Raw genomic sequence first — 27,145 nt, 5'->3', positions numbered from 1 at the left:
TCTTTAGGGAGGCAGAATATCTATATAAAATCAAAGAGTGTTTTGGATTGAGTGAAAACCACAAGAACTGTACTTGTTACTAATTTCACTTCATTTTTCAGTGAAAAAAATGAACCTCTAGATAATGAGAATAAAAACAGACCTAAAAATGTTCATTTGAATTTAACCAAATCTAGAGGTATTGTTAACAATTCAAATAAATACCAGCCCGAACTCTGTGTGTGTGTGTGTACACTGCCAGAATTATGGCTTACAGAATTGTTGGAGGTCAGTTTTAAAGAACTAAAAGAATAGTAGAAAGAAGACTAGACCATGCTAAATGCTTAACTACTGCATATTACTCTGCTTCAGGTGCTCCCCTCATTATTGGTCCTGTCCTGTTTTCCCTTGTAAGGAAACACCTGTGTAGGGCGGCAGAAACCCTGTAAAGTCAATGTGTAGAATTTCTTCCAAATTGCCTGTGTGGGTATATGGCTCTTGGCTAACTTTCTATTCTGCTAGTCCATCCCTCATGGAAGCAGCCCTAGAGTCTGTTCCCATAAATAACCAATCTTGAAAAGGCAATGAGAAACCCACAACAAATTCTTTAATCAAGATCTGTCACCTAGTCCCACCAAAGAGAAATATCCCAGAGGCAGAACTTCTTCCCTCATGGGCACATGGCAATACGTGATATTATAAAATATATTATTTTAGTCTTCATGTAGGTCTGATCCAAAGCTCACTGAAATCTTTGGAAATCCTTCTATTGACTTCAAAAACCTTTGAATCAGAAACATATATTTGTAATTCATTAACATTAATGAATTGCATACAATACACAGAAGGAAAATGCAACCTTTAGAATTTATTTCCATGCAACAGGTTATGTAATGGCCTGCACTAGAGAGAAAAAAAGGTCTGACTAATTATCTCTCACTTCTCATCATTGTATTTCTTCCTTCTCATTTCAGCCTAGAAAAGCATATTCCAGCTCTAGAAATGCCATATCCTAGAGGCAAGTCTCTAGTCCAGTGTCTGAGTGATCCTTGGAATTCTACCCTCACATCAAACTCAGAACACATTAATTACATTTTAATTTACATTGTTATGGTATGTATATTTAAAAAAAAGGAAGAAAAGGAAAAGCCAACAATGTTAATTGTCTTTTTTTACTTTTAAAATGGACAAAGATATCTGGATGGCATCAATCTATAGCTCCCTAAACAGACCAAATATTCAAAAGGCTGAATAAAATTCACATGTGACTTGGTACTGCAGCTGTATATCGGATGGAAAAATAAGATATTGACCAGTTCTCCTTAGAATACCATCTGTTAGTAATGCTGATTAACATAAACCTGTTGATTTAAAAAATAAAATGATGGATGATGACAGTTACCATCACACACAACGTATGACTGGCCACATCTCCATGAGCGGCGGACTGCACAGCTGTTATTGTTACTTGTGTAAATGAGTACTAAATGACCATGCAGTAACTAGCATTATTGCGCAGTGTTGTTGCCGCAGTTTTTTCCCCGACACTACTGCACAATAGCAAGAAAAAAAAATCCTTTTTTCCCCCATGTAAGTTGCAATATTTGGAAATGTCTTTCTGAATATTGCCTTTTAATCTTCATAGGGTGCCATATTGCAAACCAAAACCATAGAAATAGGATTTTAGCAGCAAAAATCAGGTCCCAATTAAAAAAAAACCTCTTTTAATTGTCTGATTAAGTATATTCCTAATCAGGATGATGTTTAAGCCCATGTTTAAATTATTTTTTAAAATAAAATCTATCCTGAGGAGGTATCTATCCTGCCTGCGCAGCTGGATGGGTAAAAAATTGGCTGATGGGACGCACCAAGAGAGTAGTGGTGGACGGGTTGTACTCAACCTGGCAAGATGTGAGCAATGGGGTACCCCAGGGCTCGGTCCTAGGGTCTGCACTGTCTTAACATCTTCATCAGCGACTTGGACGAGGGAGTGGAAAGCACGTTGTCCAAGTTTGCTGATGACACTAAGATGTGGGGCGAGGTGGACACACTTGAAGGGAGGGAGAGGCTGCAACTAGATTTAGACAGACTACAAAAGTGAGCAGATGAGAATAGGATGGGGTTCAACGTAGACAAATGCAGGGTGCTGCACCTTGGGAGAAGGAATCCACAGCATACATACAGGCTGGGGAGTTCCCTTCTTGAAAGCACAGAGGTGGAAAGGGATCTTGGAGTCATTATTGACTCCAGGATGAACATGAGCCGCCAATGCCAGACCGCAGCCAGCAAGGCACTTCAAAAGGGATGTGGCCAGCCTGGAGAGGGTTCAGAGGAGGGCCACCCACTTGGTGAGAGGGCAGCAGGACAGGCCCTACGAGGAGAGACTGAAGGACCTGAAACTGTTCAGCCTCAGCAAGAGGAGGCTGAGGGGGGAGCTGGTGGCTGCCTACAAACTCATCAAGGGGGATCAACAGCAAATAGGCAGAGCCCTATTCTCCCCAGCACCACCTGGGGTGACGAGGAACAATGGTAATAAGCTGATGGAGAATAGGTTTAGGTTAGAGATCAGAAGGCAATATTTTACAGTTAGGGTGGCCAAAATCTGAAACCAATTTCCCAGGGAAGTGGTCCTCACCCCTACCTTGGGCAAATTCAAGAGGAGGTTGGACGATCACCTGTCTGGGGTCTTGGAACCCAGCATTCATTCCTGCCTGTGGCAGGGGGTCAGGCTAGATGATCTGTTCAGGTCCCTCCTGACCCTAGCTACTATGAAACTATATTGCTCAGGTGAAACCTAAATGATTGTATGGTTCGATGTTTGTTAATTCTCTAGTTGGTTGGGGGTTTTTTGAGTTTGACAGTATCAGTAAAACTGATCACAGTAATAAAAAGCTATAATATTCAGAATAATACTAAAACTAAGATAATGATATTAAGAAATATGAAAGTCAACAGAACAAGATAAGGAAAGAAAATAGTGGGAAGAATTATATAAGTGGTTAAGCTGAGAGACTAGATATAGTTTACTTATCATGGAAATGACTTTGATTCCAGGGACCTCATTCACCCCTATTTCTTCAGGTAAGTTTGGCCTGATAATGGAGTGGTGAATAGGGTTCTACCTGTGGATAAGTCCAATTCCTGTTGCCTACAGGTGTTGGTTCAGTTTATTAACAAATTCTCTTCAAATGAAAAAACCTGCTTATTGTGTGTGTCCACACAAAACATTTACTGTGTAGCTGACTAATACAAGTCCTATCCTGCTACGGAGTAAATAACTCCACGGCAGCGCACATGTAGACACTGCCCAGCTGGCTGGGGCACAAGGGTGCTTCAGTGTGGGGTCTTCCTGCTGGCTAGCCCCGCACTGAAGCTCCCTTGTGCCCTAGCCAGCCCCTCCGCAGCACATTGGACTGGGGCACGCAGGAGCAGCCCCAGGTTGGCAGGCTGACCCCTGGTGCCCCATGCCTGCCAGGGCTGCTCTGCCTGGGGTCCACATGGTATGCCAGAATAAACTGCAGAGCTTGTTGCTCCAGAGTTAATTGCCCCTGGGTACACTTTCAAATGGTATGCCCGGGAGCAATTAACTGTAGAGCAATGAACCCCACAGTTTATTCAGGTGCCGTAATTGCACATATAGACGTGTCCACTCTTTCATTGCTATACTGTCTGATATCTACTATAGTTATATTTTCAAAAGCACTTAAGCATCTGAGGAACCACTGGCAAGTTGCAAAATAATATGCAGATGAAACTGAATGAAAGTTAGATGCTGCAACCTAAGTTATTTTAGAAAAATGGGACTGAGGCTCTTCAGTTACTTAGATGCCTTTGAGATTCCATCCCTAGGTCTTATTAGGTATGTGTATTACTGCATATAACACACATTGATTCAGTAAAATGTCCTGATAATATCTGGAGCATGAGAAAGAGAACTCTGTTCTTTTCTCACTTTAATTTGCTTAATAAGACCTTTATTTCATCCAGAATACAAGCAAAGGAAAGACTCTTATACCATAACAGGGAAAAACCCTTTTAAAAAGGTGCCCAACCTATTAGAAAAGCACCGTTTTTAGGGGGAAATAAAAATCACAGTCCCTGTATCACTGCCCAGCCTCTGTCACATAAACAAGCGTATTACCCATTTCTCTCATGCCTGCCAGCTATGTTGATGAGAACCAGGTTACCTCTCAGCACAGAAACTAGACTGGCAGAAAGGTCCAATGAGTTTCCTGATACTTTCTCCAAAGTTTTAAATATAATGCAGTTTTGAGTTAGGAATTGAGTTTTATCTCGGTGTTTACCACCAGTTACAAAGTAAAATTTAATCTACCTCAATTTTTTATTCTAATTTCTTTCTGTCAAATTTCTTTTCAATTGTTTCTATCAAAACTCTAAGGTCCTACACATTTTCCTTGAGAAAGCCATTCATTTTGTAAATTCAGATAATTAAATCAAACAAAAATGGGTATTTAAATCTAAACTAAGTGGAATGGACTTATGCATGGCTCATGCTGTTAGAATTCTACTGCAAGCAATTCTGTTACGTTTTCATTTATTAATTTGGTAAAGCCTGATTTGTGACATTGGTTAATATGGAATGTACTGCTTTTAATAAAATTTAAAAAACAGGGGATAGTGAATAAAACACCAAGTGAAATAAACTAATCCCTTTGAATGAGCCCTCAGCAGTACACTTCCTGCATCCAATTGAAACCTGCACTCAGGGTTTGTACTTTCTATGTGTTAACTAATTTCTGACTAGAGGTTTTCAGCTATTTATTTCAAGAATAATAAGTTAACTGCAACAGTCCTCCAGCGTGGTGATCTCTTTAGCAGGGATAACACATCCTCCCTTTACATGTTCCTAGGTTCTTTTTCCTACCAGTATGAGGTAAAGAAAGTGTGAAAAGTTATTTAAAAGAGTTAAAGCTAACATTAAAGTCCTGTCTCCCCTCAAGTCCTCCTCTAATTTTTCAGTTCTCAAGTGCCAGAACAGTAGACTGAAATGGGGTATACAACATTAAGTAATACAACATTAAGCATTGAGAGCCTGGACATGAGAGCTTTTTATTGTTAAAAATAAATACATAAATTAAATACTTAAACATGAATGTTTTGGGGCAAATAACTGACAATAGGAAAGAAATTAAGAAGACAAAAATCCAAACAAGGGAAACACTTTACATAATTAACCAGAGTCTCTCCAGAATTTTCATTAGTAATTTTTTTTTATTTGCACTGGTGCTTTCTGCTTCTCACGTTTCTTGCGAACCACCTTAATTGGGCTCTTCAGTATACACTGAAAGTTCCTTGAGTTCTTCTTTAGTCTCAAAGGACACCTATGAAAGGTGGTACCTGAGACTGCTCATAATAACTGTTACTAGACAGAGCTAATAATGACCCTCTCTCACTAATGAAAAAAAAAACCACATTGTTGCAGCTGTAATTAAGCTTGTGAAGAGTTTAGTTGGAGAGAAATTAGATTTATTCACATGCTGTTCTGTTGCTGATGAAGCACCAGCTATTTGGGAGGACTTCTAATTAACCCTAATTTAGTTGATGTGCTCTTTAGTAGCCCCATTCCCTATATACTCTGTACTAGGTAAAAAGTAATAATAATAATAAATTAGCCATTTTTAAGAGGGTAGGTTTCTTTGCAGGGGACCAGCTCCAGATTTAGTCCTTAAATTATTAAATTTGCATTTTAGCATTTTAGATGCTGACAATTAAGAAAACCACACTTGAGAACATAATTCCACAAAGCAGCTCATTCTACAACAAAACCCTATCAGAGTAAAAAGTATTTTTTTCTTTCACCTCCATCCTATAGGTAAAGCATTAGATATTTTTATATAGAGCAATTCCTCTACTAAATATTTTTTCTGAAGAAAGGAGTAGCTAAGGAACACAGCCTATGAGCCATATCATTCATTCCCCAAAAAGGGCTGCATAAGAAGAGCAAACTTAAGCAGATGTCATCCAGACCAGTGGTTCTCAAACCTTTTTTGAACCAGGACCCATTTGTAAACATCAATGGCCAGTCCCCCAGTGCCCTTCACCCCCAGGCCGCAGCCCCCCCAGTGTGTGGGAGGGAGTGAGTGTGTGGGGTATGGGGGGAGGAGTGTGGGGCATCATGGGGGGGCCCCAAGTACCTCCTTGCAGGCTGGGACCCTGACCGCCTGCAAGGGAAAAAGCCACCATTTCCCACATTTTTCTCCTTTAAAGGAGAATCCATTTTTAAAGTTCACTGATCCATTTTTAAAGTTTGTTCATTACCCTTTCACATATTCTTGTGACCCACTTTTGAGTCATGACCCACGTATTGAGAAACACTGATCAAGACCACACAGCAAGCATCTCTCTTCATCAAGGGAAGTGAGTGTGCTGGCCTAGCAAGGGGAGCAGGAGGCCTGTCTCTCTAACTACACGGAGCTCCACAAGATTTTCACACAGATTTTTAGGGCACACACACTTGGGGCCAGATATTCCCTATTATCTTACCTAGGGCCTGGGGCCTTTTTCAAGCCACAGGCTGGAGCAACCCAGTGTAATGTAGCATGGGCCAGGTGGCTTTGGCAGTGCATCAGCAGTGGTGGGAGCAGGCTTTCCCTGCACCTGGGGTGTGAGTCCAGCTCCCAGGCAGATGGTAGCTACACCAGGGCCAGGGAGCTGAAAGCTAAGTCCACACTGCTGCCTCTTCTCCCCACTCCCAGCCCACTCCTTACCCAGCCCGCCTCCAAGATAGCTCTGCTCCTCCTGGAAGCTACACTTATACCATAGCCTTGAAACAGGAAGAGGAGGGAAGCGGGAGGGGACTCAGAGGAGACAGAGAGAACACAGCTTCCTACTCCCCCACCCCAGTGCAGCTCCCCTCCATCTGGAAACTGCACCGATGCCTCAGCTTTGGGGACAGGGAACAAGGGAGCAGGACTGGAGAAAAGCGGCAGCAGCAGCATGGGCACAGATTCCAGCTCCCCAGCTCTGGCACAGCTCCTTGCTGCTCAGCCCCAGTGCGGGCACAAGCAACACCCTGTGGTTCCGTGGGTCATACCCACTGGTTCCACAGGCCAGATCTGGCCCATGGGCCCATATGTTGCCAACCCCTGATCTTAACAATTTCCCAGCATGGCACCATAAGTATCTGACCATTCCTGTTATCAACAGCTCACTTTCTGGGCAACAATGTACTGAGTATGACTAGACAAAAACTAATCTAAGAGATAAGCATGAACTTCCCTAATGATGTTAGCATATAGACCCATGCAGAGGAACTCTCCTCCGCCTATGTTTGCCTCTGCCTAGCCAAGCCCTACTGAACTGATGGGATCCAGACTAGATTGGATTTCTCAGGATATAGATCTGTAAACTCCCAGAACAAGGTGCCACAGCCACATTGGCTTCCATCTCAAGAGTTTTATAGCCAATGCAGGAAACTGTCTGTTCCTTTCACCCAGTTTCTTTTGTTTTCTGATCATAAGTAATCTATTTTGAAATTCCACTTCCTATGTTCTCAATAGTATAAAATCCACTAAACTGATCTGATTTTAACATATTCAGTTACAGTGCCAAGATAAAATCATTTCAATCTTAGGGCATGTTTTTTCATCTATGTGACTGATGGTTGTGCAATGCATAAGATATACTGTTTGAAGTACCTATATAACAAACGGAAAGAGTATTTAAAATACAACAGGCTTAAAATTTCAGTGTACAATAAATGAAAGTTCACTACTATTTATCAACTATTTAGAGAAACAACATCACTAGTGAAAATTCTTAATTCAGCTTCATGTGGAATATACTATAAATGGTGAACAACTCACATAACCTGCTCTGATCTCTTTGTTGGAGTGGTGCTAAAAGGCAAATATAGTGTAATTCTGACATGCAGAAAGTAGAACAAGCTTGTCAGTTAAACCATAAACCCAGATGTGCAGAGAACATCTGGACAGGTTATTTTCCTGGTATTTTCAATACTACAGCTGTATGAAATGCATCAAACTTTCAGCAAAAACAAAGAAAAATAGAATTTTACTTTTTTTCACCAAAATCCAGTTTTATCAATTTGCTATTTGCTAATTAGTACCTTCCATTTCCTAAAATTATAATATGTACATCCCAAGGTACAGAGAAGTAGAAAATGAATGATGAAATACAGCTTACACCAACCTTGGTCTGATCTACATCATGTCTAAACAGTATGTGAATATTTGACTAATGAAAATGAGGAGATAGCAGTAGGTAAAGGCATATATAAAGCAAACAGCTCAGGCCAAATGTATACCTGGTGTAACACCACTGATTTGCTGACTTCAGTGGGGATACACCAGGGAGGAATTAAGCAACTATATATGCTTCCCCATTTGCGTCTGTTAATGCATCTTGATCCTGGCCTGCCAAATTAGTGCCTTTTTTGTCCTGTGATGCTCTTGCCACTCCTATCAGATTATTCCAAGATGTGGCTTTCTGATGTGAACTAAAATTCAGCAATGACTAGGATAAATCTACAAACTAATTTTCTGCTGTTATCCTAGATCAAATTTGACGACGGTTTTCTAGAGATGGAAGCATTTTTCTGCAGGGATTTCCATTTTGTTCATTGGAGTGCTCCCTATTTCCTTCTCTTCATTCCCCTACGTCACTTTCTCTTTTAAAGAGCACCACAAAAACCAGACAGCAAGGAAAGAAGAGAACTGGTACAATGTGTAATCCATGACATTCCTCTCCACTGTACTTCATACCCCAAATGTGATGACACAAAAATGAATTCCTTTCATACTAGCTGTCTCATAATAAGCTGCAAAACTATGGCAGGGGTATCAGGAGAAAATTCCAGGAGCATCCAATTCACCAAGAAAAATATTAACAGCAAAATTTGAAATGTTGACCTCAGTCAATATAAAGATTTATTGCCCCAGTATTAACTTTTTTTTGTTTTTTGGAAAGTTAAGAAAGTTATATTAAAGATTAAAAGCAATTGTTTTTCTGGGACTAAACGCTGGTCTCACATATACCTGCATAACTATGACCTTGTACACTGTTCATGAGTGTAAATGAAAGAAAACTGGCAACAAGTTTGTTTTGCTTAGCATAAATCAAGCCATAGATGCCAAATGATTTTTACACCAAACATTTTTCTTCATGGGATAACTGTTAACAGCATCTCTTTTGGAATGCATAGGCTAAAGAGAACGAGCCCAAATTAAGTTGAGTAACTTGTTTAACTGTAAGTTCATGTCTACAGCATACGGATTCTGTTCACCAATACAAAGCCAACATTACAAATACATATTGAACAAATATTGCAACAAACAAATACGTATTAAAGTCAAAGCTATAACATTTAAGATGTATCTGTTGCAGTCAAAAAATTGACTGCATACATCTTAGCCACATATGCTGTTGTTCAAAACTTTTGGTGAAATATTAGTACAATAATAGGACATATAAATAGTCCATTGAGCCTGATATCCTAAATTGGCCACTACCAGTTAGTTCAAAGTACAAAGGGCAGCATGAGAAAATATGGGTGAATTTTGCATATTCTTACCAATGGAGGGCAGGTATGAGGGAACACTCCTCCCCCATTCTTTTTCTTTAGATAATACTATAAATGGAATCTCTTACAATCATAGAGCAGATTAAACTCTCAAACTCAAACCCCTTCAAATATGTATCAAGAACACTCCTATAACTGCCTTTTTGGAGCAATCCAAAAATGAAGGAGTCAATGTTTCCAATTAGATGCAAATTCAATCTCACAGAAGTCCAAATTTGAGTGTATGCCTAAAATGGCCTTTAATATTAACATTAAGCCAGTTTCACCTTTGAACCCATCCCAACCCAAAATTAAGGAGCAGAGAAAACCACCATTCAGATTATGAAAGCACTCTTACATCATTTTCCTTTTTCTCCTGTTTTCCATTTAAATACTTTTAGAATTTAAATTAACAGGTAATAAAACAGCTGTATAACAATGATCTTCCCCTTTCCTCAAAATGATTTTTAGTAAAAGATTAACACAACAGATGAAGATAAAATATATACAGCCAGAGCTACAAATCAAAATTTCACTAAAATGTTTTCAAGGAGTTCCTTCTGCCAAAGCATTTTAGTCAAACCTGAACTTACCATTCATACACATATGCACACCAACAGATAGCACTTCTACCAATATTTCTTACAAATTGAACAACAGCACCAGTTCAAACATCAGCTTTAAAACATGTACATGTTTCACAGAAAGCCTCATGGTGTCAGTGGTTTTCTTTACCCAAATGAAAGCTTCCAAATATGAGGGAAGAAATTTGTCTACAGGGTCCCTCCATTTTATGCAGGCAAAATAACTTGCTTAAGAAAATAACACCATTTTCAGCAAAAACACTTTAGAAGAGAAGTGTGAGAAGGGGTAAAAGATGACTGCCATCACACCGTAAGGAAAATCCCTGACTTCTCCCCTCCCTTCCCCTCTCTCTCTCTCTCAGCTTAATAGAATAAAATATAGCATTGCTAGAAAACAAAACAGTACTTGCAACAACTGGTGAGAATTTAAGAAAACAGCTTTGCTCTAGTTATAATGATGTTCACAGTGCAATAAAGATTCATTGCCCTCAAAAGTGCCTTTTGGATTCAGCACAAAAGGTAACACCATACTTCAGATTATTTGTAAAATTTAAAGTTCTCCAGCATAAAGGAGTTAGGAATATCTCAGTTTTGAGTTTTGCTTTTCCCCCTTTGTAAAGTGGGAGACTCAAATGCTTTCTCCACAAATACTGCATAGAAGTTTTACATCAGCATTAAATGTATTATTCCTGGCATGCCTATGAAATTCCTTTTTTTTTTTTAATGCATGCATTCACTTCAAGTGCAAAGCTTGTTATTTTCCAGCCAGATCATTTTAGGGCTACTTAAATATCAATAAATGGAAGTAACCCACCTTTATCAGTCACAAACTGCCCAGAGAATTTAAGAAAATACAAAACTGAAATACATTTCTAAATCTTCACACTGTTCAGTACCATTCAGCTTCAGTGTCATTTAGACTTCTGTTTTTCTATATTTATCTGCTAAAGAATTTATTCCTTTCAAAGGAAATGTCCTTAAAATGAGGCTTATATTTGTACTTCCATTGCCCATGCACTCTAGTTTCATTCATACAATAGCAGTTGCTAAAATGAGCTATTTCTTCGTTTTTTGGTACCATGCCCTTCAAGGCACCTTATTAGAAAAGACCATTTCTTAATTAACATTTCTGATCTTTAATCCATTACACATGCCTTTAATCCCATATGGAGGAGCTTTTGGCCCACTTCCTCACAGTGACTGTAGGATGCAATAGGCAAGCAATTTGTGCTGAGGGCTCTTTCACAGCTGGACTATAGAAAAACTGTCTGTAGGGTTGTATATGTTCTCCCTAGTCAAGCAGTATATATTTTCATCTATGATTTGTATTCTTTTTTTAATAAAGGTTTTAGACATGCATTATTCAAGGTTAAAAATCAAACCTATAAAGCAAAGCCATCAGATTTAAACTTCAAATATGAGCAGCAAAACTCTTAAGTGCGAGATTTAGTCGATCACCAACAAGTAAATAGTACAAAAAGTATGAAGTAGTAGGTCTCCTATATCATTTTACTCACAAATAATTATACCAATTACAATGTGCCAACAGGTAATTAACATAACAGGCTTCACAACTCACTAAAATATTTTTAAACATACTGTATGGCTGTAAATAAATTGGTTATTTGGTACTTCTGATTTGGTGGGGATATTAGTTAATAATTATAACATAGCTGAGCAGATCTTTAAAAAGAATAGTCCATAAACCAGATAATTTAATTAGAGGCTTGATCTTGTCAAAGATTTACAGACAGTGTTTGCAAGCAAAGTATGTGCTTTTCCATTTCTCTGTTCTGTATTTACTGTCTAATAACTTATAAATGCCAAAACCATCTGAATGACACATGTTCTTGAAAAGAGGCATGACTAATAAAACATGCAAATAAAGCAGACAGTTTCGTCACAAACTGGATGAATGATTACATCTGAAAGATAAATTATTTGTTGCCACATTTTGCCTTCCATCAGCACTATACAGGCAGTCCTCGGACTTACAATACAATTGGTTCCTGAAAACTGCATCTTAAGTTGAAACGTAACTCAGAACCAATTTTCCCATAGGAAACAATGTTATAAATGGGGGATTGGTTCCTGAACCAAGGCCTGATACCCTGTTTTCACCAAAAATACCCCAGAATTTTGTACTCAATCAGTTATAGATGAGTAATATTACATTAATGTATTTATATTGTAAATAGCAATCGTATTGATTTGGAAGGACTTATTGGAGGTGACTTTGCTGTACTTTCTGAAGGGCTCTTGGTTGGACTTTCTGAAGGGCTCTTGGCTGGAGTCTTCTCAGGAGTCTCGGCTGCAGGTTTTTCTGGAGTCTTGTCTGCTTTCTTAAAGAAAATGTCCAAGGATGTTCTCTAGGGAGATGGATGATGCAGCGAACTTGTTCACTGGTATGGCGTCACGGTGGATCAAGCGTTGTAAAGTCAAAACTGGCATCAAATAGTTGAAACAGGGTGTCAATTTATAAATGTTGTAAGTGTGAAACATTGTAACTCAAAACATTGTAAGTTGAGGACTGGCTATATAGACTTCCAGAGCTGCAGAATGATGAAATGGAATGGGAGAGCCAGAAGCTGAAACACAGTTTAATCCTTTTCCTAGTTAAAATTTTACTAACTTTTTTTGGAACTAGGAATATGGCTTACATTCTTCACACTTCTTTTTTAATAAAGCAGCACTTTGGTTCTTCTGGAACCAAGAAATCACAATGGCTTTGCTGAAGATAGGTAGGCACCAGAGAAAGCATGAGTCACAATCATTCAAAATATCTACAGAGAGGTGAGCTGAACATCTCAGTCATCCATATTCCAATCCACTGTTAGGTTTCTGTATTGGTCTTTCAAACCTTCCTCTGCGTTGCCATTCATCCTTAAAGGCTAAGTACAGACTTTCAAAAGTCCAAAGTTGAATCAATTTAATCTTCATAGGTTAGTCTATGCTGCATTGATTGAACCAATAAGCAAGTGAACAGACACTCACTTTTGATTCCAGAAATGAAGACACATACATGCCTGCAGTGGCCCAGGACTGAAGCTGTGGGGCTCTAGAGCCCACCTCCCTGCTTGGCTGGAGCAGACAGCTTGGGCCAAAGCTAGCCTGCCCACCCTGCAAGGGGGAGAGGTTTGTGGGGGAGATACAGAGCATCCTAGGATGCTGGGGAACTCAGAGTTAACTCAAATCTGGAGGGGATCTGGGACAGAAGTTCAATAAACCTATTTAACCTAAATCAGTTAAGTCTAATACTGCATCCATTCTGTTTTTTTCTTAAACCAGTTCTAGCCATTTTGAAGGTGTTTTATGAGCACTGAACTTCTCTTGTGTTACAGATTTGAACTGGCTTTCGATCACTTATACCAGTTTGTGTGTAATTTCTGTCCCTAGACAAAAGGGACACTCAGTGACAGACATAAGGCATCTCATATCTCATTTTAAATGTCCCCATTAAAGTTTTCCCACTCAAAACACACACACACACCCCTGCACACATGAGATGAGACCAGATCGCTATTTAGATAGTGGGATCAGGATCTTTGGCAGCCAATATTTCAAAGGTTTTCTCAGATATCAAATGACAAAAATATAGAGGTAACTTCAATTTGTGGTAATTGAGTCATTTTATTTAAGTTTTAAAACAAAGAAGGAAATTAGCTATGGTTGCACCTACCATATTTTTCCTGCATCTAAATCAACACCACATTTTCAGTTTCAATTTGAGGAAGAACAGCTTTTTCCATTAATATAAGTCAAAGATTCCAGATAAACATCATGAACTGCTATTGTCCTTATAAATCCCACAGAATCAAATAACCAAGAAGAGGATATGAAGAGTTAAGTGTATTAAAAAGACTAAAATAAAAACTTCACTGAAATAACTTCTACCCTGGTGTTTTCATTGTATGAACAAAAATACTGCAGATACAAAAGGAGGAGGACACACGGTCATAATCAGAACAATAGAGTAACTCTGAGTTGTCTCAACATGTCTTGTCTTAGTTGTCTATATTTTGTACTGTAAAATTTTGGGGGGGAAGCGATGCCTTATATTTACATATTCTTATACTGCAAGAAGTACAGCATCATTAGTAAAACTAATACTATTAATGGGTGCATGACAGGGCACTTTTGGTGCCTGCCACTTTAAGGCTGAGAGCAGGCAGCCGGCAGGTGTGGGCCAGCCTTGACGAGGCCTCTGTTTTAGATCCAGGCTCTCAGGGCTGAGTCAGCAGTCTGCTGCTGGCAGCCAAAAGAGCAACACCTGGCTGAGCTGCTGCTCGGAACATCCTTGGATGCAAGGGCAGGAGCTGCAGGGATGGCAGGAGGCTCCTGGTCCTGGGTATGACTCAAAACTGCACCCTGCTGAAGAAGGATGGTCTGGTGGGGCTACCCATGGCAGGGGAGCTCCTCACAAATGCCAGGCCAGGTGCCTCCCCAGTGAAATGTAGGAACGGGTGCCTTAAAACCCCAGCCCCCACATCCTGGTGGGTTACTCAGACTTAGGGACAGACACAGGGGCCAGGCACATCTGCAGACACCTGAGCCCCACAGGTGTGTAAGACCCCAGAGGCCCCAGTGAGGGGGCAGTAGCATGGCCCAGAGAGAGGGCAGGAGTGTGGCCCCAGAGGCAGGTAGTAGTGCAAGTTGGGCCCACACAAAGTAGGGTGCATCACTGCAACCTGAAGGACTGTGCATAAGCAAGGTGCAGAGTAGGGTTACAGGGGTGACCTGAAGGGCTGTACTGGGGGGGAGGTGGAGTGCTGAGTAGGGCTGTAGAGGCAGCCTGAAGAGGCGCATGGGTCAACCCCCATGAGTATGTTAATGTGGAAAGTTGCCCAGTGAGGGGCTAGGGGCAGAGTCAGCCCTATGTGAGGTAAGGTCGGAGCCATGTAGAGTATGGAAGCTTGAGCGACCCGAAGGGCTGCATGGGGTACCGCCAGAGAGATGGCTACTCAAGGGAGCAGGGTAGGTAGAGAGTGGCCCAGTGACAGGTGGTATACAAGAGGCCCAGTGAGAGTGGGCAGAGTGAAAGAGGCCCCAGTGAGAAGGGGGTGGTATGCATGTGGCCCAGCGAAGGGCAGAGTGATACAGTCTCAACATAGGACTGAGTTTGGCCCGGCCTTAAACCAGAGGAATAGTAATAATCTGGATGCCATCTGCGAGTCATGGGACACGGTGTAGGGACGGTACAGAGCCATGAACAGAGCCTCCTGGTATCGGAGCATTAAAATGGGCAGCCTCCCAAATTTTACACCGGTTTATGGAACAACAAATTGTGGCAGGCAAGACTGGGCAGATTGCCCAAGTTGGCCCCCTGTCACAGGCTGATAAACAGGGGCATCCCTGTTTCTGTTTGGTTTGCCATGGGAAAACACAGAAAAACATGAATATTCTCCTTTAACAGAAAAACATGGGAAACAGCAGGTTTCCCCCTGCAGGCTGGCAGAGTTCCAGCCTGCAAGGAGCTGCTTTAGGGGGAGTGGGATGTTGGGGGCACAACATGCATGTGCACATGCACGTGGCAGCCAGGAAGTGGTGGACAGCACCTCCTGCAGCTCCCTTCAAGTAAGTCTATGGGGGTAGGGGAGGGAGGGGGACACAAGCAATGCACTGGGGCAGGGGGTTGGGACAGGCCATGTGCCGGGGGGGCTGGGGAGTACAGATGACATGGGGGGGCAGGCCAACACCCCCCATTCCATACACACACCCACCCCATTCCCCACACAAGCCCTCCCTTCCTCATATACTGGTGGACTGGGAGCAGGAGACAGCGGGTTGGGCAGGGGCACCTGCAGAGCCAGGGGCTGTGGGTCCATAGTGGGGGGAAATGGCATGGGCACGGACAGGGAACCAGCATATCAAAGATGCTCAGCACCTCAAAGCAGCAAGGGAGGGGGAGGAAGAAGGGGCGACAGCCACAGCTGGACCTGCATCATAGTGAGCAAAAGGGGCACAGAGTTAGCACTGGGTGGGGGACTGTGGGTGGGGAGTGAGGAGTACCTAGGGTCATGGGGGGCTGCAGGTCAGGAGTGAAGGGCCATGCTGACAAAATGGGGTCATGCTGAGGAAATGGGATCATAAATAGGATCACGCTGAGGAAAAGTCTGGGAAGCGCTGCATTAGAGGTCCCTTCCAACAGATTCTAGCAATCTGTACTGAATAAGCAAAGATTGTTTGGGTTCCAAATTGTGAGTTCCATGTGGCTCACCCACTGCAGAGGGACTGAAAAAATGGAATTCAGTGGCTTCTGTTTATTCCACTTATGTTTCTTTTTTTTTTTCAATCTTTTGTTTAAAATTCCCACTCTCATGACTAGTGTGATTTCCCTTAATCTCAACTATAAATCATCCACTGTGGCATTAATTTTTATTGATCTTTTCCCCTCTGAAAACACCAGACCAATTTCCTATGTTCTGTTATTCCTCTTTTACATCCAGTCTGGAAACTTAGCTACTAGTTACAACTACATGTAAAAAATTGCCTTGCAGTATTCAGCAAGTCCAAGTCAGAAAATTCTGCAAAGGCTGAAGAGATTGCTCCATTATAGGCTTGCTTATTTTTTATCCCTACGGCTTTTTAATTGCACAAATGTAAAAACCACTGCATCTGCCTCCTGAAGATTCATAGCTCTGTTGATCTAGTCCTCCTGGGTTCTTCTCTGACTCCTGGCAGCCAACATCTGTAACTGGAAAAGCCACTGCCCTACAGAATCTACTTAAGACAAACAGGACAAACAGCACCTACCAATCCAAAAGCAAGAACCCCTTCAAACAATGTAGTAAGCAAAAACTTCACTCAGTATGTTGTGGGATCAGTCTGGGAGAGGCACCAGACATGATGCCATAAGTGCCTACATAAAAGAATAGCTGAAGCATGATGCAGTTCTAAAGAGGCACAGTAGGAGTTCAGTGTTAGGGGTAGAGCTTTTGTATTGCCTCTTCAAAGAGGAAAAGATAACAGGTTTTGAGAATGGGGTATAGAGTTATACAAGGAGGGCTGTTTTAGTATTGGACAGTACGGGGGTACAAAGAAACAGATACAGGTGTGGGACAGAGATATACTTTCTATTAGGAGCAGTGAGGTTTAATTAATGTTTGTAAAGTGCTTTGAGATCTCTTCATAAAATGATTTACTAAAATAACTTCTAGAAAGCATAATTTGCCAGGTCATCCAGTCTGCTTCTGTCACAAAATCCACAGGAGGTTAGCAAATCCAGACCACTGTAGAATCAGATAAATTAGAGATGAGAAAGACCTATTAGGTAATTTTATCCATCCAACTGCCAATACAAGTCTGTTCCTACAGTGTATTTTTAAGTGCTTTGTCCACTCCAGTTTGAAAATGACCTAAGTGATGCGAGATTATCCCACGGTCTGTTAGATCTCTCTATTGGGAAATGTTCCCTGATAGTCAGCCTAAGATTTCCTTTGCTTTATTTCATCCCATTACTGCTAGTTATACCCCCTTGGGCCATTCTAAACAGTAGATCTAATTTTGATTTAAAAACACAGAAAAAATTCACCTAAGTTCACCCCATTGCTTGTGCAGCAGGAAAGTAACAAAGTAGCATAAAAAGAAAAATCACAGAAACTAACTGCAATCCATATAGAAGAGATTAGGAGGCAATGTCTCTTCTTGTTATCTGGCAACTCCCCTTAACAAATATGTTGAGGGAGCAGTATCCTAGCCAGAGAGCCGATTGTGAACCAGGAAAAGAAAACCCAGGATGCTGAGGTTTGGTGAGCCCACCCCTGAAAGGGATAGGAAACTAGGAAGATTATGAATGAAAGCCCATTCAGAGCAAGGGAATTAAAAGGTAAAGGCAGAAGACCTTCACTCCACCAGATAATATACAGATTTCAGCAATGTGAGTATTGGTGTGTTGCAAACCATACAAGCAAGAACTTACTTTGCTGTTGAATTGATAGTGTTTCTTTGCCCAACAGAACTAGGAAAACAGCAGCTGGAGTCTTAAGAATACCTGCACAAAGACAGCCCGGCTTAAAGTTCAGAATAAAGGATGTCACAGTATCCTGAACTCACTGTCCACCTCATATGAATGTGGCCTGCTTTCTTAGCAAAGCTGATTTACAAATACATTTAGAACAGTGAAAAAAACTCAACATGAGAGTGGCATTACTCCAAAAAGGGATTAATCCCAAAGAGGGTGAAATAATTAACTGGTAGGCTGAGTTTATGTGTATGGTGTTTCAGTTTGGATGGTAGATTTTATATCATGCCTCTGACAACGAACCATAATGGTAACATCACATTACAGTTAAACAATAGTGATGCTGGCACACACCCACTATGACAACTCAACTTCAGATGAGTTTAACTCAAAGCCCTCACTGAGATATAGTAGGTTGGATCTAGTCTCAGACTTAGATAATACATAAATGGCAGAATGGCAGATCTCTCTGTGAGTAAGAGGTCTGCAAGTCAATGGAGTGCATTTATACTGTGTGTCAGTGCCCCAATCCTTCCCTGACTTAACTGCATATTTTAATCTGTTTACCACCAGGAGTCTGCACGGCTGCTGATCATTGCTGATCCGTTTTAGGGAAACTGCATGAGGGGCCTGACAGCATTAACAGTCCACCGCAGTTCTTTAACTTTACATAAGCAGATTTAACTTTTAAAAAATTGTTGGGGGCCTAGGAGGAGTTAGGTTAGGAAAAGGGGGAACACCTCAATATCTAACTTTTAAATGAGCCTTTATTTCCTACCTTTTCTACCCCAGGAAACTAATTTTCCTCCTGAATGCTGTAGCTATAATCTTCCCAATTAACATTTTTAATAATAAGTATTTTCTAGATAATGCCATAATACTCACACAGGTGTGTGCTTCTAATTTAAATACTTACACACATGCTGTGCGCACATCAGAAAATTGTTTCTTCCTGTAGGAGATTCCCTCCCTAAACAAAATGAGAACACCTATAGCATCGCACCACCAGAGACATCTGAACAGATTTATAGGGTAATGTCTCTTTCCATGACAGATGTGTGTGTCAAAGCAGTACTATACAGTACAGAGCAATGGGTTCTGAAGGAACTGCTTCTGGAGGAATTTAATTTTTTATAGTTCTCCTTTTCCTTAAGGTGATACGGCCACAGGATGTCAGTCGAACAGAACACGGAGCCCACGGGATCTTCTGTCACTCCAGCTAACAACTTAGTTGTTCAAAGAAACATTCCGATTTCTGCCGGGCTTGTCGGGATATGAAATAAAATTCATTCACAGGAAGTAATCTCCTTTACAGACAAAAACAAAGTTTCCTCAGGAGCCTCTACAGCTGCAGTGAGATGGTAAAGGTTTATCATTTTTTTAATTGCCTCTTTTTAGATTATACTTGTCTCAAAATACTATATTTTATCTCTGATGTTTACATGGCCCCCATTACTGAACTGAGCGCCTCACGATTTTTCAAATGTTTAGACTCAAACCAGCCCTGTGAGATAGAGAAGTAGTATCATGATTATCTTTGTTTTAAAAACAATAAAATACATGTAAAATAAAAGGCTCAAGAAACAAATAGCCATAAAAAATGAATTAGAATATTTCCTCATCCAAGAATGCATAACTATTACTACACCTAAGCCATAATAAGAAACTCTTAGCAAAAGCAAAATAAACTCTGGGAAAAAATGCTATTAGTCCCCAAGTGAACCAAGCCAATTCTTAAAGCTAATCCTCTTAACATATTCAGTGTGGTCAGAAGAAGGAAGGGAGAATAACAACTCTGGCGAGTAAACATGGTTGGGTATAAGATTCAGCTTCCAGACTGAGAGAACTGTTCAGGTCCTCTAAGGGGAAAGCACATAACAAAAGGAGAAGGAAAGTTTTGCAAGGTTTTCCTCTTAGAGTGTTTTTTAAATGTTGTTTCAATGATAGTTGGGTAAAAAGTAACTAATGTTACAAAGGCATCTGAGGCCCCTTTAGGCATGGGAGGGGTGGATCAGCACCATAGATATCCAGGGAACAATTAGGCCCCAAAATCTTGAAATCCAGTCAAATCATGCACCTGGTCTCTTTGGAGCCTACTCAAAGCAACCACCAACCAACCACAAAGTTCCCACAGTTAAGATTTACACTAAGAATTCAAAAAGGTTTGGTATAAGCAGTGTTTGAATCTGACCAGGAGGAGGATTCTCCAGCAGTTTCATTTTTCTTCCATTTTTGCAAGGACTGCCTAGCAAATAAAGCTAGCCATCCTCAAAACACAGTTCTCCCATGTGGCCCAGTCTTCTGACATGCTGACTCCAATGGAATGGCACTCCTTCCACTGGCAGCAAATTTGGCCCATCAGCCACATAATGGTATGTATTCTTGAGTCTCTCGTATAGCAGTGCTGCCAGCTAAAGAGATCATTGTTTTGGATAAACCAACCACAGGAAATTATAGCATGTTTAGGGACTCTGTCATTTTACAGCCACCATCTTGAATTTCATCTCTAAGAGAACAGAATCCAACCAGTCATTCTTAAAAGCTTTAGTTGGTTTATTTTTATTTCTATTTATTTGAGCTCTCCCCTTATTCAAAGCAACTAGTTGGAACTATCAAGACTTCTGAGACTGCTGGTTATACTCTCTCCAATTTATTGTAATTTTTATTATTTATTTGCATTACACAAATATCTTGGACTCCAAAGCACCAGGTGCTGCACATACTCTAATAAAGAATCCCAAAGGGCTTAAAATTGTATTCATTCTAGTGAGATGGATGCCACAAGCAAAACAATTTTTAAAAACAAAATCCTTGTTTTCTTTAAATAAATACAGAATTAATCTGTCTTTCTGATTTGCAAGTCAAGATCAAACTTATTTGGCATATTAAAAAGAAAGTCTTTCATCTATATAATCAAGGGCCTTGAAATCCAAGGTCAGTGCAGGGTTCACTGTGTTCCATGCTCCATTAATAAAGTTCACGAGTCTTTCTGTTTCTTGGAGAACACTTAGCATGTTAGACTGTCTCAAATGTAACAATTCCTCAGGTTAAATTTTAGCCCAGAATCTTATAGTCCTGATTCACTAATGAATCACCCTTTTAAATAGGGATTTCTTAGTTTGAAGTGCCTCAATAAGGGTGCTGCTGAAAGATAAAAGCTTTTAATGTTCTCTCAACTTACCTTAGAAGTGCTCTGATATGAAGAACACACATCCAAGTGACAGATTTTCATTCCAACACTTAAATAGGATAATACCTTTCACGCTTCAAAAAAAAATTTTTTAAGGTATTTTCATATTACCAGGTGATGAGGCCCTCTAAGGGAGGAAAGGAGGAAGAGATGAAATTCAGCCTCACCTGTGCCACCACCTACCACATGGAAAAAATGAAGGCAAGGGTCACAGGAACACTGTGAAGAAAAACCAATTTTGCTGTGGGTTGTAGGGGCGCCGTGAGTTCAGTCAAGACAAGACCATAGAGAAAGTAAATCTAGGATCCACATAGAATCACAGAATAGTAGGGTTTGAAGAGACCTTAGTTGGTCATCTAGATCAACCCTCTGTTCAGAGTAAGATCAACCCTGACTAAATCAACCCAGTCAAGTGTCTGTCAAGCCTGTTCTTAAAAATGTCCAAAAATAGAGATTCCACAGCACCTGTGTGCACAGCTTGTTCCAGTGCTTAACCTAGAATTCCCTTGTTGCAATTTAAGGTCATGACTCCTTGGCCTGTCCCCTGAACTTATAGAGAAGTAAGTATCTCCATCCTCCATATAACCACCCTTTACGCATTTAGATTGCCTGTACACGAGCACAGAGGCTGTTTCAACATGCTGCAATTACAGCACAGCAGAGCAGACTCAATTAATTGAGTCTGCTGGAACATGGTAATTACCAAACAAGCTTTAGTTCAAGTGCCCCTGCTGCCATTTTGAAGTGCGGGAATGCTGATACACAAGACACTGTGGTGCTTTAATTAAAGTGGCTCTCAGACCTGCTCTAATTAAAGCATCGCCTTGCCCCCCATTCCTGGAGCACATGTAAAAGTGCCCTTAAAGACTTATCAAATCCGTATCCCGTCCCTTCTCCCCGCCCCCCCCCGCCCCCAACACAAGTCATCTTTTCCCAAACTAAATAACCCTAGTTCTTTCAGCCTATCCTAATAAATTATGTTTCCCAGGCTTCTACTCATTTTTGTCACTCTCTGATAGACTCTAGTTTATCCACCCCGGTCTTGACGTGAGGGGCCCAAAATTGAATGCAGTACTCCAGGTAAGGCTTCATCAGTGATGAATAGAACAGTGAATCATTTCCCTTGATTTGCAAGTGAGGCAAATAATTAATACAGCCCAACTGGCCTTTTTTGCAACAAGAACACAGGAGGAGCACATAAAATACACCTTAAGGGACAGAAATAAAGACCTGAGAGACAGACCTAAAGGGAGCAGGAATCTTCTAGGAGGAGACCCTCAGCAGTGTCAGGAGAAAGAGCTCTCTGTACTTGGTGGGGAGCCAGCTAGAAAGTCAGGGGGAAGATTTGCGTTGCTTTGAGCTTTATGTAAATAAGCCACTCTCCTAAGAGTGGCAAGCTACTGATAAACACTCACACTGTGTCTTCCTAGGAAAGAAGGAAAACTAAGGCAAAAGTGGGGCCTGATTAAATCCAAGGTCAGCATGGGGTTTCACCATGCTCCATGCTCCTTTAATAAAGTTCATAAGTATTTCTGTTTCTTGGAGAACACTTAGTCCATTAGAATGGCTCAGATGTAACAATTCCTGGGCGCAAGGTAGTGAAATGTGAATGTAATGCATGTAACAGCAGGAGGAACTAGGGGGCAAACCCAAGCTTATTCAAATAGTGGTACCAGAGAAGGAAATACCAAAAATTCTGCAAGCTCATACCTACTGCTTCCAATACTGGGGGATATTTGGAGACGATCTCTCATAAGATCCAGCCTTGGTATTTCTAGTTAGGCTGGAGAAAATATGTTAAGGACTGGTGTTGGTCATGTAAGGGGTGTGGTGCCCAAAAGGGACTGAAGAGTATTCCTAGGGCCCCTATGGTCTCCATGCAGTCTGGAAGACCCCTGGAAAGGATAGCAATGGATATCCTGGGCCCCACACCCATTACACCATGTAGAAATCAGTATGTTTTCGTAGTGACTGACTATTTTGCCAAGTGGGCAGAAGCATACTCTTTCCCTGATCAGAAGGCTCAGAGTATGGCAAACACGTCTGTTGAGAGCTTTGTGTACTACCACCATGTACCTTGATGACTGCACACTGAACAGGGATGAAATTTTGAATCTCAGCTATTTCATCCAGGATGTGACCATCTGGAAATCAACAAAACCCACACCACACCTTATCATCCCCAATCTGATGGATTTGCTCTGGTTGAAACACTCCTCCCTGATCAAAAACAATCAGGTGGAGTGGGATAAGATACTCCCTCATGTCATAATGGCCTACTGGAGCATTGTATAGTCTTCTGTGGGATATATGCCATATATGATGTTGTTTGGACAGGAGATTTCCTACGTGTTGATGTTGTTTCTAGAGTAAATATATCAGAATAATTTAACAATCCATCTAAATATGTCACAAAGATGGCAGAATACCCACGGTGAGTTAGCCAAGCTGTTAAGAGACATCAGGCTGTAGCCACACAAAGGCAAAAAGAGTATTATAACCTCAGGGTTACTAGATAGGTGTATGAACCAGGAGAGCTGGCGTGGGTATAGAACCAAACCAGGAGTTGGGGTCAGTGCCAAGAGCTATGTAAGAAGTTCAGTGGCTCGTATACAGTCATCAGGAAATTGTCTAAGGTGTTATAGGAGCTGACAATCAAGCCAGTTGGACAAACACCTGTAGTACACTATAATCGGATAAAACTCTGTGTATGTTCACAGGACAGAAACCCTGGCCTGACAAAAGAGCTAGAGGGACTGTTGCATCAGCAGCCAAGACATTGGCAGAGGCTTCACAACAGAACCCTCCCCAATACAACCCCCCAATACGTCCAATAGGGTGCTGCCAAAGGATGCTTCCGGATCAAGAAATATAAGGTGGGATCCATGGCCTGATGGAAATGAAGATAATGAGGATGAACAAGTATTTGGGGTAGTACCAAGGCTGGGTACAACAAGGGATATGCAAATCCTACCACAGCCAGTGAGGGTCCACACCCCTGACTCCCTTGGTAGATCACACAGTGAGTGGAGACCACCCAGGTGGTTTAGGGACTATGTGGTATAACTTAGTAGGATGCGGGGGCACATCCAGTTAAAGGTGTGTGTGTGTGGGGAGGGAGGGGGGGGGATATAATGTGAATGTAATGCATATAACAGCAGAAGGAACCAGGGGGCAGTTTACAGAGCTGTGCTGAATGTTAATTTGGAATACAACTCCCAGAAAACCCCAGGAGTGGGGGGCAAGGGAAAAAGGAAAAGGAAACTTGAAACTGGAGTAGGAGGGAGAGAGTGGCATACACATGGAACCTGGTCATCCCTAGCCAGAGGAGTCACAGTGGAGCTGGAGATCTCTGTGGCTCGGTCAGCCAGGACTGCGGAGTGAAAGAGCTTGACTCGGATTTGGGGACAGCCACTGGCTGCTGTTTGAGCACTCTAGAAACTAAAGACTTGTTTGGGGACACCTCAGAGAGTGTGTGTGGGGGGGGGGGGGGGAGTAATTAAGGTCCTGAGTGTGTTACACAGTGCTGATGTTTCTCTATATTTTACCAGTTCCCTCCCTGTGGCCCATTGGCTTGTGACCCAAGCCTCTATGACTTTCTATATAAAAGTGGGAACTCTCCCTTCCTTCTTGTGCCAGTTTCTGGGGCTGCAGCGTTGGCACAGCAGGAAGGAATACAGCAATGTTTGGCTTAAGGAAGACAAAAAGAGGGTGTAGAACTAAAAGAATAATGGAACATAAAAAGTGTCCATTAAAGTACCTGACAGCCCTGTTAGAACCAAGTAATGAAGTCATGGGACTCTTCTGAAATACAAGCTACAAATTAACCTAGGTGGGAGGCACTGCACAGGGCTGCAGAGACCAAAAGGAGTGACCATCATCTTATATGTTGTGGTTGGTCTCAAACAAAAAGCTACTACTTTTACTCTCTTTTTTTAAAGGAGAAACTTTAAAAATGTGCACTTGTAAAAGGAAGTGGCACAGTGTACAAAACCAACACATGGTGGTAGTTCTGTTCCTGGCAAAATACCATAAGCCTGTTCTGAATAACTGCCAGCAGAGCTATGCATGGCCCAAGGACAGAAAGAGGAGGCCTAACACCCTACCTTCAGCCATCACTATAACAGAGCAGCTTGCTCTACACATGAAGCTTTCTACTCTCTTACTGCAAAGTACAACCCTCCTTCTGATATAATGAAGTCTGTGAGACTTCCCCTGCTGTCCCCAGCTGAGCCCATCTCAGGTGGGACAGGAGCAGCTCTGGAAGTTACCCCTCCCCCAGGTCAGCTGGGGGAAGCAAAAGTGGAGGAGAGAAGGGAAGTGATATTCAGCTGGACACAGAGGAGAAGGGAGGGGATGCCAAGTCCAGGGAGGAGGGTAGTTCTTACCTGACTTGGGGGCTCAAAAAGAGTCTCCAGCTGCTGCTCCTGCAGTGTGGTCCAAAATAGGAGTGTGACCGTGCCACTGCATCACTTCTGGATCCACTCCCAAGTGCATCCACTCCTTCCAAAAGAAGGAGAGAGTAGGAGTCCAAGCTTCTGCATGGGGACATGGCTTGGAAACTAGGCCTAGCTGCTGCCTAAGTTCCATAGGATCAGGAAGATCTGTAGGTTGCTTCAAACCCCCAGAGAGACAGGTCAGGTGATTTGAAAGGATTGGGGTGGGGACAGGGAAAATCACTCAAGTGAAACAAATTAAATGAGGTGGAAACGTAATTTAAACCTTGACGCACACATTCAACTATAACACTTAAGTAGGTGAACACTCAAATAATATAGCAAGGCATGAATGTTATAACTGCATAGCCACAATTCTGCAACTTAAGGTCTTCTATTGAAATTGATGTATATCATGAGGAAGGATCCTGACAATATTTCTAAATACTAACTTACTCTTTTGACACAGCTGGAATGGTGTGCTGAAACAAAAGAATTCTGTATGAATCCCAAATTCATATTACACACTGAGTTATAATGCATGTCTATTCCAAAAATTCAAAGTGCTACTGGATGAGAATTTTATGGTTCCCACTGTCTAAGTTTGTGTCATAACCTCTAGGGTATTTAAGCCTACCTTTGTATAAAGATAACAAAAGGACAATCTAGAGCTACTCCCAGGAAAAGACAGAAAAGTCCAGCCTTCTAGGTTCACTCAGTTTCTAGGGAAAACACAGAATCTTATTTCGCTTGCCCCAGACAATTTTGTTCAAATCCCCAAGCCCTTCAGGTCTGGCTAACAAGAAACTTCCCAGTAAACCCCTGTATAAAAATGCTTTTCATAAGTCTTTAAAAATGCCTTAAATTCTCTATATATTTAGTAAGACTTTTACTTCTTTAAAATGTCCCTTGTTGCTCCTCGAGATAATGCTCTAGTGATATATTATAACAGCAATGCAGTACTGCAAAGCAATGGGATAGCCAGACAAATATTAAATCTTATTTTCCTCTTGGCTTAAAAGAAGCAGAAAACCCTTTTAGAGCCAGAGCTCTTGATGCTTCTCTGTCCTCCCACTGGAAGCCCAGCCCGACCTACTCTCCAAGATGCTTTCTGTATTAGATGTGGGAGCGGCAGTACAAGCTTGCAAGCGTGGCAATTGCTGTTAACAGGGGAAAGCAGGGTGAATGAGTACTGAACTGTGCTTTTCCTCTGGGACACAAAACATATCTGTCTATTAAACAACAAAACATTACTGATCTCTTCCTTAACAGAAAGTTAAGCCCCAAAGATGAAGAAAGAGAGAAGGAGGTTTTTGTTGTTGCTTTTTTAAATGAAGACCAAAAATGTTTATAGAAAAATTAGGAGCAAGAAAATATATATATTCCTTTTGCTAGATCACAGGCTGACACAAAGAGATTATTTTCCATATCATCAGAGCAGCCTCTGCCTCATTA

General features: G+C 41.4%; 1 protein-coding gene across 4 annotated transcripts in view; it reads right to left on the bottom strand.

Annotated features, from left to right (window-relative positions):
* ZNF423 (zinc finger protein 423) overlaps nt 1–27,145 on the bottom strand; it is a 320,869-nt gene that overhangs the window by 219,081 nt on the left and 74,643 nt on the right. The window lies entirely within an intron of this gene.

Source organism: Alligator mississippiensis, chromosome 10 (genome assembly GCF_030867095.1).
Source record: "Alligator mississippiensis isolate rAllMis1 chromosome 10, rAllMis1, whole genome shotgun sequence".
NCBI classification, from domain to species: domain Eukaryota; kingdom Metazoa; phylum Chordata; order Crocodylia; family Alligatoridae; genus Alligator; species Alligator mississippiensis.
The sequence above is the reverse complement of the archived record's forward strand: the minus strand, read 5'-3'. Positions and strand labels throughout refer to the sequence as shown.